The following is a 13,127-nucleotide window of genomic DNA, read 5'->3' on the forward strand; positions in this document are numbered from 1 at the left end:
GTTTTTTTTTCATGGAATCCTGTCTATTTATTTATTCATATGGGATTTCCCCTGTTCCTCGACCGTCCCATAGGACAGTTTGAGTCCTCCTATTGAGGGATTAGTATTATTTATGACTACACACACACACACACACACACACACACACACACACACACACACACACACACACACACACACACACACACACACACACACACACACACACACACACACACACACACACGTATCTACAGTGATAAATAATACTAATCCCTCAATAGGAGGACTCAAACTGTCCTGAAGGACGGTTATGTTCACGGGAGGGTTTGCATCTTCTGAGGGACGAAAAACCCGAGTTTCCGGATGAAAAATCCCTCCACCTCCGTATGAGACCGGCTAACTCACCTTTAGTCGAAACAGACCATATAAAGATTCCTCACGTCATGGACAGGAATCTAACCCAGGTCTTTCTGACCCGAGTTTCGTCTGTATCGACTGAACTACGGAGGCCCTAGAATCCTGTTAATCATGGCGTCTATATTTTTATTCGGAGGATTTGAACTTGTGAAAATTCCACAGAATTTTCACAATTTCAATTGCATTTAATGAAGGCTGTTCCCTACCCATATCTCACCGAACTACGCGTGGAATTGAAGAGGATCAGTATTGTCAGTTGCCTACCTGTACGTCAAATAAAAGTGTGTAATTCAGCGGCCGGTATGTGTCGGTGGGTAATAGAAACAACTGGTACCCACTACTTAAATGTAATTTAGTTTTAATACCAATTATACAGCAGGTCAATTTTTAATTTTTTTTTTATTTTTAATTTTTAAGACATAATCATTCAGCCGTGGTGAAAAAACCTTTTGCTCGGTAACGGCAACAACTCTCTCATGCAGATCAGTAGCGGGAAGCAACATTTTTCTTATCGCCTGGGATATAGCTGTGATATATTCTCGCGTTGTCAATTTTCCCTGCTTATTTTTCAAATCTTTCTTTAAGCAAACTTCATATTCCTTGTCTTTACTGAATATAAAAAATAATAATTTTATACCAGCAAGTTGCGAGAAAAGAAGTCGAACAAGTTTGTGGTGACAATGTGCTTTTCAATGGTCCTTTGCAAGCTTGCCTTTGTTACGTACCGCGTCATGGTTCCTTCAGTACCATCAGATGAGCTCTTGTCATGTAATGCGGTAAAAATGCCAATCTGTGAATAAATTAAAATAATCTTTTTGGTTAGCCTAGCCAGGTTAACAAAGTCCTTTCTCATACTGAGCGGACGAGCCATCACTAAAATAATGTTTTTTTTTTTTCTTCTTTCAAAGTGGGAAGTTTTTCTTTAAAATACACAGCATGAACTACCATTGTGTCGTGTTTTAGTCATTGCTAAAACATGACAGAAGAAACTAAATTGTGGTTTTCTTCATTTTCAAAATGCTAGCTAGGCTAAAGGGAGGAAAATACCTACATGAAGTTCCTATCATTACTATAAAATTTTCAGATTCGAGAATTCATCATGGAATCGATAGCATAAGAAGGATTTTAAAGGAAACTTTGGTCTTTAACTATACATGAGTGATAACTATAATTGTGGTATTATAATTCCCCTTAATGTTAGGAAATTTTATTTTGATAGCATACTTCTTTTTTATATCAAAATAAATAATGATATTAGCTTTAGTGATGAACATCGTAATCTCAGATAGGATAGTCTCTTTTACAGATACTTAAAGCAAAAAGAAAATATCCTGCAGCGAAATTTTATTATCTTTAAACATTTTAATGAAAAGCTGAGGGATAAGAAATTTAATCCTCTTTAAGAGAGGATTAAGACCATATCTTGCGTTAATGGCACTGACATATTGTTCACCTTTAGCTAGGAGTGAAGTGTAATTAAATGTAGTGTTTGCATTATTTATTTAATATTTCAAATATTTTACCGTTATTCTCGAGTATGTATTAATCTTAATGCAGTGAATTGTGAGCAGATCATAACCAGCTATTAGATTTAAATTATGGAACACATGTAACACAGAAGGCAGTGCACCTCTATTTATTTTATGCCAGTTAAATTTCTTATTTTATTTTACATATATATGGACTATAATAGCATTCTGAATTTTATTCGCTGTATAGCGCAAATGAATATATTACGTATATTTGCGGACCTGCTTGGTTGAGCGGTTAACTTATCTGCTCTCCAACCAACAGGCTGCTGGTTCGAATCCCGCCGTGGTCATGGATGTTTGTGATTGTCATTAGATGGGAGATGAATTTCGTCGTCTGGTGTGAGACTACTGCTTTTTGAAGACTTAAAGTGGCTTGAAAAAAGTTCCATATTTGGTCTCTAGACAGGTTTTCGGGATGGCTTTATGTATTTCAAAATTCAACTACTTTCTTTTTCAACTCAGATCACAAAATGCCTCCCTGGTCTATCTTATGGTTACGTATTCTCCCTAATGCCAATATCATTAGTGCTGCAGTAGGATTATGCATATAAGTGATTATACATTTACCATGCTAATGGCGTTAATGTTACTTGCGGATGCTGCTGGAATCGATGGTTTGAAAATCCCAATATCTTATACAAATAATACATAAATAAAATATGCTATCAGATATCTTATTTTTAATAGGATATTAAATGTGTTATTATCTTAGAGTATGTATTAATATGCCACGTAATTATTGTAGGCGTTGGTTTACCTTTTCTAAGAAGGAAAAAAAAATGCAGGCAAGACGAGACCTTTTCTTGGGGACTTTGTATTTGCTGCCGAAGCACAAGGTTCCATTTGAAAATCATGAAAGTAAATTCAGCAATTGACAACTTCACTTTTCCGATTGTATTTGCTTCTCAACAACTTCCTTTGTATCTTTTGTTATTGTCATTTGTAAGTTCTATTTCTGAAATATTTGACATCTCAAAAGTGAGTGATGTACCATTCAATGAGAAACTAGCTCTTTTTGGATTGATAAGTATGGAAAGAAATACGGGGTATTTAGAAGGAAGATAATCCGACATATATATATATATATATATATATATATATATATATATATATATATATATATATATATATATATATATATATATATATATATATATATATATATATATATATATATATATATAATGATTGTTTTGATGGATAGGATATTCCAAAGGATTTTTTTTTTTTTTTTTTGTATTGCATGTACTAGAACTGCTGCAATCAGTTTCTTGTGAAAACATTTATCTGCAACTTCACACGTCTGCCTCATTCTTAATGTTGTGAGTATGAGGCATTCAGTAGAATGCGTAGTCAGCGTTTCTACGTGTGCAGAAAGCAACATTAATCGTCTTGGTGTACGTTAGCCATCCCTTAAGTGCTGCACGACCTTTCTTCCATATTAGCAGCGTTTAGTGCAAAGCGGCCATTCACGTCTTTCTCGGGGCCAAAGCTGATATTGCAGCGCGTTAGTGTCCTCCCCCCCTCCCTTCCCCTTCCGCACCTCTTACCTTCCAAACACGTCTTTCGAAGCCGATGACATAGACATTTATGGGTATAATGAAGATAATCCGACATACCCGAGAGCTCAGCAAACATGGCGCGCCTATCTGGGTATTCGCCTTTATATCCTTCTACCAAAGACACTGATTATTATCTCTGAGAGACTAAATAACTTCACAAATGGTAAGTTTTCAAAAGGTTAAAGTACTGGAATATCAGAGTCAATTGTTTAACAAACATTAGTTAAACAAAAAAATCAGATAAAAATACTTTAAAATATGATTAAGAAATGTTATCGTAAAATATGATGACGAATGTATACTAAATTCATGCATATGAAAACAGTTAAGGAAATAATCAAAATATCGAGAGAGAAAAAGCGTTTCCAGAAATCAAAAATAAGGTTCAAATGAGAAAGAAATTCAAGCAGTATTTAAAATAGCCTTAAATGACTGCAAAAACAAGAAAGGAAATATACAGTTTTATAAGGCTCTGTCACTATGAACAGTACTCGTATTATGCGGAATGGAAAGTTGGACAGTGGGAAATAAGAATGAAATCAGAGTACTGTAAGCAGCTGAAATGAAATTTCTTACAGCAATTAAATGTTGTAAAAGAATTCTGCGAGTCTCCGTAGCGTCGGTACAGAAAGCCCTATGGTTGGAAAGACCGTTCTAGGACGCGATGAGCCTTTATCAGGACTTTTCAAATGGAGGTGAGTCATATACGGAGGTATCAGGGATTTTTCCCTCTAGAAAACTCGGATTTTTCGTACCACAAACCAGACAAATCGGCCAGTAGAACACACGCAAATTTACAGACCCAAGAATGCATTGGGCTATCCACCTTATCTTCGAATTACGGTTACGAAATCCAAGGATATTTGGAAAGTCGTTGGTGCTTAAGTGCCTGTTAGAGCCACCGATGATGAAAATAATCCAAATAAAAATTATATTCTAAATAGGTGTAAGAGATAAGAAAATACATTAAACGAATATGAAATAACACACACAATGAATGGGAGATCGAAGGCCACATAAGGACATAACATTATAATATTTCAGATGTCGGTACATTCTTAGAGCCTAAGTCTTGAAGGAAGATGATGATGATGAAGATTTAGTCCCAGTTGGAATAGAATTCAAAATGTTTCAAAATGGCCATATTTATTTCAACTTACAACAACTAATGTTGCAGTTGAATGAAATGAGTTCTGAAATATTAAATGAAACTATTTAAATATTTAAAAAGAATACAGCGTGCCATTCCTATACATTTCGAAATAAATTTGTGTTCTTAGTTGCATTTGTTTAAAACTACAATCACCAGAGAATTCTTCTTCTTTTCTTTCTAATCTTGCTCATCAATAACGCTGTTAATATTAACGATCCGGCATCCTCTTTATCAGTCAAGTTATCACATTTTCTGATATTTCTACCCGACAAAGAAAACTTATCGTTCCTCACTAGTAGTTACAGCGGAGGTTTGTTTTCCCTTTCTGTGAAATTTTGAATTACCCACCTGAGAATACATTTCGATATATTAAGAAAACAAAGAAATTGAAGTAAAGATTACTGCAGCAATAAAACAGTAGCGAAAATCGGAAACATTTCTTTATCTTGTCCCAAGGAATATCTAAACAAAACTTTGCTGTTTCATACTATGATTAATTTCTTTCTGTAGAGAATGCTCACGCGAAAGTACGTGCTCTTGTTTGCCCAATGCGAAATTACAAAGCATTAGATTCAAATGATAACAGATTCAGAAACACTCGTAAGCATTGAAGCAAGACGTAGGAAAAATCTAATCAAAACATGATCGGTAGTGTTATCAGACATCAGACTATGCCGTATTTAATGGAGACAAATGGACAGCGATTAATGGTCACATGGGGAGTTTTTGAAATCGTCCTGTGAATTGCTTACTTCCGAATACACTTGATCATTTATCATTCCCTTTAAGAAGAAGAAGAAGAATCAAAGCACAGTTGTGAGGGATTCATTATTCTGCCCACCTGCACGTAGAATATATTTCATAATTATTAAACCAAATAGATTGGTGATAGATCACGATGACTGCTGTTTCTGTACTGATCGTACTTATTTGTCAGGACTGGATGGATGTCTTTGGATCCAGTGCACTTTTTTCCCATTTGTAAATATAAATAATTATTTTGGGTGCCCAAAGGTTCCCTGCCAGATCGTCGGCAGGTACTGTTGTAGTACTTCATTAAGTAAGTCTGTTGAGTGTCGCCAATATAAATACGACTTAATCGCCCAAATGTTTGCTGTATTCTGATATTTTCTAAATTATATTTGAAGGAGCAAAGCGTCTGCATCCGGTTTAAACACACTAAAACTAACTCTCGCAGAGAATTTGGGGAAAGAAAATTATGCAAGAACGAATGATCAATAGAAAATGATGGCGATGGTTTTCTTTGATTGTGAAGGAGTGGTGCATCAAGTGATTCTTGTAGGCCAATAGGCCAGATTGTACCTGAGAAAATCTCTGTAGTCAATATATATTAGCACCGTACTGTGGATGGGATAAGTATTAGATAATCTAGAAACCCTGCTCTTCAGTCATCTAATGAGCAGGATGGCGAAATTCATCTACTACATAAAGCCAGCCACAAATACTGTGCGACTACAGATGCGAAACCCCTCGACACTTCTGCGCATGGCAGAAGAAGGCGAATCCATTCTGATGACAGAGTAATCAATGCGTTTAGTGGGATGAGTGTTTATTATTACACGTCGGAAAATTAGCTTTTCTATTATGAAAATTCTAGTTTTTTAAACAGGTAACTATTTTGCTTGTACAACAGTTGGAACAATATCTATTTACGTATATATGTTGGTAACAAATTCGTACATCGCCTTATTCCTTTCTCCCCTTCAACATGAATTGACTCTTCTTGGCACATTGTCAGCAGTGGGTCTCGCATCTGTGGTCGGACAGTATTCATCTCCACGATGAGATTCGAACCACAGCCTGTTTGTTGGAAAGCGGTTACGCCAGCCAGGTTAGGCATATATGGAAAGAATTTTCCGCAAACAACCGAAATTGTCGCACATAGACTAATTTGCTTGAACCACAACAATGCTCCGGCACTTACCATTGAAATAACAGCATTTCAAAACAAAACCTCAAACTAAAACTCTATAAAACCATTTATACTTACAGTCTGTGCAGCAGATTTTGGCAAAAGAATAATACATCTCTGGTCCTGTATCTTCTATAATTACGAAATCCTATTCTCTGACTTCCGTTTATTCCACAAGGTAAACTTACAGTTCAAAGGTTTAAATATATTTCAGAAATTTTCCACCCGAATGGAATCATCACTGAATGGGATCTTAAAAGAAGATTCCTAGCGGTATTTTCAGCAGTTGCAACAAATGCCTTCCGATGCGTCATTTTGTATTCATTTTAATCATCGATACGCAATCCTTGTTGCAACACACACACACACACACACACACACACACACACACACACACACACACACACACACACACACACACACACACACACACACACATCCTGGAATCACCATCGTGCATTTGCAGTCCACACCTTCAACAGACTGTTGACCACATACTTTACGACTGTCAGCTATTGGACTCCATCCGGATGCCCCTAATGCAACACGTCATCACTTCCGGAGACAAGTGGCCAGTGTCAAGACAGAGACTTATCGAAAAGTATTACATAGAATTAATTAAATTTGCTAATAAAATCAACTTCCAGTCCCTGTGATCTAACATAAATACTGTTATTATGTGAATTTAATTAATTCATGTAATATAAGCATTACAATGTTTATATTACAATGGAGCATATATGAATAAATTACCTCCTGGTAGGGTTACTATTGGGAGGAAAACGCAACACACACACACACACACACACACACACACACACACACACACACACACACACACACACACACACACACACACACACCAAAATACAAATTAACGGCACTAATCAATCGCATTAAATACCCAGTCGATTTTATTATTCTTGCAGAATCTAGAGCACAGTTGGTAAAGACAGTTTTAATTGAAGAATGCAAAACAAATGGGAAAAAATCAATTTAATCAGAATAAAAATAATGAAAATAGGAGGAAGAGGGGAGGATTTTTTTTTTTTTTTAATAAACTTAGAAACTCGCATACCTGGAAAAGATGAATTTACATATCTTGCCAGTCTAATTGCTCATAACCTTGAACACACAGAAACTTTAAAATCAGACTTATAGGATGGTCTAATATGAATAAATGAAACTAAATATTGAAAAATAACAGCATTTCAAAAAAAAAAAAAAAAAACTCAAACAAAAACTCTATAAAATCATTGTTATACTTACGGAACGTATGAAGCCGAAACATGAGGGCTCAATTAGAAAACAAAATAAACCAAATCAGATTATTCGAAATGAAATGTTTAAGAAAAATAAATAGGAACTCAGTGGTCAGAACCAGAACACAAAACAAATGAGAAGTCAAAAACGAAATGAATTAAACCACAGGAAAGATATCACAGATATAATTTTTGAACAACAATTAAGATAGTTCGGAGACCTCCAGAGAAGATCTCTCAGAGATTACCGAACATTGGCTACCACTTGACTACAATCATAGAAAGATCACAATCACCCCTCCTTTCGTATCATTTTAAAGAAACGATACAAAAGGAGGGGTTGTTTTAGGTTTGCACTGATAAAACTAAGATCAGTGGCATACGTCATGCACATGCACCATATTTGTTATTGTTTTGTGTCTTCAGCCAGCTTGTCGGTGTTTCGCCGGATTAAAAAAATATAGCTACTTTGTTTCAGTTTTTAAAGTCCTTATAAGTTTTTGTATAGTAGACGTGAATAACAAACTGATTTTACTTTAGGAAGTGGACTAACACGTACAGTTTCATATTGTCAGGAAGCTCGGTACAACGATGGTCTATCCGTATTTCTCAGCAGTACCACCTGCATAATAGCCAGATTCGCAAGAAAGGGTTCGTCGATAAGTACTTTTGTGTAATTCGTTGACTTCTGATAATGTTCTTTGAAAGTATTTACATGTAAAGTATCTGAGAAGTGTTAGTAAGCTAGAATGCTTTATGAGTTGCGTTTGTCTCTCATGAATTGTGTAATTCATTGAATAAAAATTACTCAATAAATAATTTTTATTAAATGTAGTATAAGAAATGGGTGCCAAGCATTATCGTGAAGATTCAAGTTTAATTTAATTCGCCAATTTCATCTATTACTTTAGAGCCAGCTATACGACCCGTTGTATTTATAATATTCAGTTTCCGCTATTGTATTGGTACCTAGCTTTCCGCCGGAAATATGTGATCTTTTTAATGTGGTATCCTAGAACTTAAGCTGAACTTTTTAGTTAGCACCTCTATAATAGTTTGGTATGAATTTATTGGTGGATTTTATACTGTAGTTTGTTTAAACGTTGTGTTAGTAATGATTGTATAACATGGATGTAAATAAGTATAACACGAAGTATGTTGAGCAAATTCCTGACGGTGGTATTGGAATTTCTTTCTTCCGAGGCCTGCGCGATTGTTTTTTTTTTTTTTTTTTTTTTTTTTTTTATTATCCCAGATAGCTTCGTAGCGAACATCTGTACGTGAAGCATCAAATCTTAAAACATTTTTCTTCTCTTTTTTAGATTACGTTTTAATCTTTGTACATGACCGTCTTTGAAGCTAACCACATCAAATGTAAAGACCTCTAAGAGGTTGATATGTCTTTTACTTTGCCATTATTTTCTTCCGACCTTTTTTGTACTCCTTCAATTTTCTTTTGCCCCACTGAGATGTCCGTGTAGCGAAGACACGAGCCATTCCTCTTCCTGTCAGCTATCTTTCTCTACTGCCGCTGCACGATGAGCAGTTCAAAACATCTCTCTCTTTCTGTTCCCAGGTCGTAACCGTTGCTCCTCTAACAATCCCTAGAGAGTACCATCACTTAAAGAAGCCAGAAGGGAAAAAATGTCTCTGGACCATTTTGTGATAGCGCAAATCCCTTCCCTCTACTTCCTTTTTTTTCGCTTTTCTATTCCACCCCGTTGTAGTCATCGTAAATCATGGTCCAGCACTTCATTGAAGAGTGGAGCACAATAAAATAATAGACACACGCACGCACGCACACATACACATAACGCAACAAGCGTTCCACCTACGTGTGCGAGCTGTTCCCATCTACCTCCGCGTCACAGCTTTGCTGATCAAATGGGCTCACTCCAAGCTGGAGGAAGTGCCGCTAGTCTCGATTTCATCTTTATTTCCTCAATTCTGGCGGATCGCTGACTGTGAGGTAAGCAATTTGATTGAACCGTTGCAATAACAAGATTAAACTCTAGTCCGTATAGCTGTTAGGCTAAGAACGAAGAGGCCACTAGCGCCTCATAGCGAAGTTCTTTTTCATTTCATTACTGTTTTGTAGCGTGAATTTTCCGTAGCGCGCCTCGTAGCTCCCAACGAGATGGGGGCGCTCACCTTGAATTTAATGCTTTAGACCGATATCAATCAGTTGAAATTGTTTTAGAAGGCCGACGAATCATATCAGATTTGCTTCTCGATTCTAGAGTGCAGAAACGCAATTTACGAGCGCTGGTTTCGTAAATTAATGAATAAAAAAGTCATAACCAGAAGAGTAAATGATCATCCTAATAGATTTCTTGTTTTATCATACACCAAGGCCAAACAAAGTTTCTCATTATCCCATGTAGGAGGTGTGGGGTAAAACCACAATAAAAGTAATGAGAATTATTATTTTGCAGAGTCTCGGTTAGTCTAACATCTGCTGATTCTTTCTCACAGTTGTAATTTGTACAAGAAAGGGAAGAAAACGGGGGGAGGAGGGGAGTTATGTGGTTTCCCCGGCGTAATTTCCTACACGCAAACTAGCATTTGTCTTCATTAAACTGCAATCCCAATTTACCGCTAGTCTGGCTTTCATGTTTGCCTTCCTCAACAATCACATTGCACACAGCGAAAGAGAGAGAGAGAGAGAGAGAGAGAGAGAGAGACGCCTTTGTTTCACGTGACGTGTAGGTACGGTGAGAAAAGAAAGTTGAACGAGTGTAGCACAATAAAAAAAAAAAGTGAAATATCTTAAAAGCATTCTCTTGCTCATTTGGTAAAGGATTATATGTAACAAGCACGTCAAGCTTCTATTGTGTGTTTGTAGTTGCCCATTTGCATGGGAGAGATGAACGAAAGAACACATGCACTGGTTCCCAGAGGGGTATAGAAGACGTAGTCGATATACAAACAGAGCGCCTGTTAATTATCTTGGAAATCAGAAATCGCCTAAAGACAAATGACAGCTTTCCCCTCACTTTGAACACCATCTTTTACGTGTTATAACACGTTGATTCGCACACGTTACAATCCCTAGACAATGTCTTCTTCTGCTGTAGTAAATCCATGTAAAGCCCTTTCACATTGATGGGCACCACGCATCCGGTGTTCACCGGAAGTAACTATTGTTGTTTTTTTTCTAGTAAGATTCTTTCACTCTTATCTCGAATATTCATTTGCAAGGAACAACGCATTCAACCTACGCACTCTGCTTCTGATAATCCACAGTACATTCTCTCACACGAGGTGACCTTTGGGATCAATATCATGATGTATTCTCTAATTAGTTGTTCCCATCTGGCGCTAGAGATATATTGTCATGCCCTCCGATTCGCCCTGCACCTGATCTCCCAAGTTCAAATGGTTTGCTTAATCTGCTTAGGGCTGTGCTAGTTAACATGCTAAGCCTATCATTCTCATTGTTTCCGTTTTAATATCTATTTATTAAACCAGATCCCGGAATTCAAACAGCTGTGAGCTGTTTGGCTTCTCTTTTGTTGTTCGAATAATATTTTGAAGAGTTTCTGAGAAACTGGAACAGTGTCCTATTTGTAATAAACTGTTGTTTATCTTTTAATATGAAAGGATGTTGAGATTTGATTCTTGTTAACTTAATTTCTTTCTATGTTTATCTATCTGCACGTTACTAAATAGCAACAAATATTCAGTTCAAAGGAGAAGTACACTACACCACAATTATTTATATCAATGCATTGTCCATTGTATCAATTTTAATGCAGAATATACACGATTCTTAAAATTCTTCTTCACTGGGATCTCTGCTCTATAAACATCTCATTTTTCCTATTTAATTTTGTTTCTAGTTTCAGTTTTTTTATCTCTTTTGTTATCAAATTATATGATAACAGTTCTTTATCATAATTTCTCGTTGAAATGCGTTTTCATACTTTAAATTAATTATTTGAATTGAATGGAATTTGTATTGATAGATTCGCTAAAAGACGTATCTTCGTTCTTTTACCTTTTAGCAGTATTTGGCATTCGATTTAAAAAATTGGTTTGAAGTCTGTGTAGGTCTCTAGGGAACTTTCTAAGGACTTTTCAGTTGAAGGCGAGGAGCTGGTAGGGTGTTTCTTCCGCCACAAAATAGACATAGGGCGTTGAAAACGTATCGTGACAAAGCACGATACATTTTCAAACCACTTCAGCCCTCCAGTAAACAAGGTGTAGGCCCTGTCTATCACATCACAACTTTTACGAACACCCATGTCATAGTGGGGGATTCGAAATTACCACTTGTTAATTTGATAGGAAACACATTATTCTTCGACCAACCAGTGACCTATTACTACTTGTGTGAACAGAATCACGTCTCGCCGTGTAGTGCTAAGTCTGTGGTCACCCTAGATCTGTGAATTACGAAAAACGAAGACTTTAAATCCTATCTAAAAACAGCATCTAAACATGTAGTGAAAATCATGGAAGAAGTTTCGTATGTTTTAAATATCTCAAATATATATGTACAGTATATAATTTTTGCCATTTATACATCTTCTCCCGAGGTTACATGATGTAAAATTAAAGTTACATCAGACAATGACATATTTCTTGTAATTTATTGTTTGAAAACTTAAAGATATATAGTAGGACGATCATAATCAGAGATTCGTGTTGTATAGAGTGGAGGTCATACTGCCGTTGTACCATCTTTTCCCCATATTCAGCTGTGCTTGTGCTGCGATTTTAGACTAAACATATGCCACCGAGTTCGAAATCTGTACTCATTGGAGATTGCTTCCTCTGATTTTTTCATTCCTCTTCTTCATCTTGAGAGAAACTTGAAGTATTCTTTTTTGGATCAGAAAAATTGAAAACAGTGTCTTAAATTTCGAATAATTGCTCATATGTTAATATCATCAGATGAGAGCTCCAGTTGATTGTTTGCATTTCAAGATCAGTTTGTTTATTTTCCCACGGAGCTGTAACATAATTTTTCTGCTGAAAAATCGCACCGATATCGGCTAACGCAGCTTTGTCTGAAAACAGATATTTGAAGTTAGTGTCATGACGTGTAGAAAAAAACCACTCAGCCTCGGAGGCGTACCAGACTTTCGATAGAAATGCGTGCATGCATGCAGACGTCTGCTTTGAATCAACTTTTCAGTTTTCAATGTTTGTTTTGTACAGACTCATTCTCATTACGTTTTGATTTAATCTTGCATATTGTTTAACCGGAAAATGATAAGACAGTACACGAAAAATAGGTTTAATAATATAGTTTAGATTTTTTTTTTATTTGACGAAGTG

The sequence above is a fragment of the Typopeltis vanoorti genome, chromosome 6, assembly GCF_054136105.1.
Source record: "Typopeltis vanoorti isolate ZY-2024b chromosome 6, IOZ_Tvanoo_1.0, whole genome shotgun sequence".
NCBI lineage: Eukaryota > Metazoa > Arthropoda > Arachnida > Uropygi > Thelyphonidae > Typopeltis > Typopeltis vanoorti.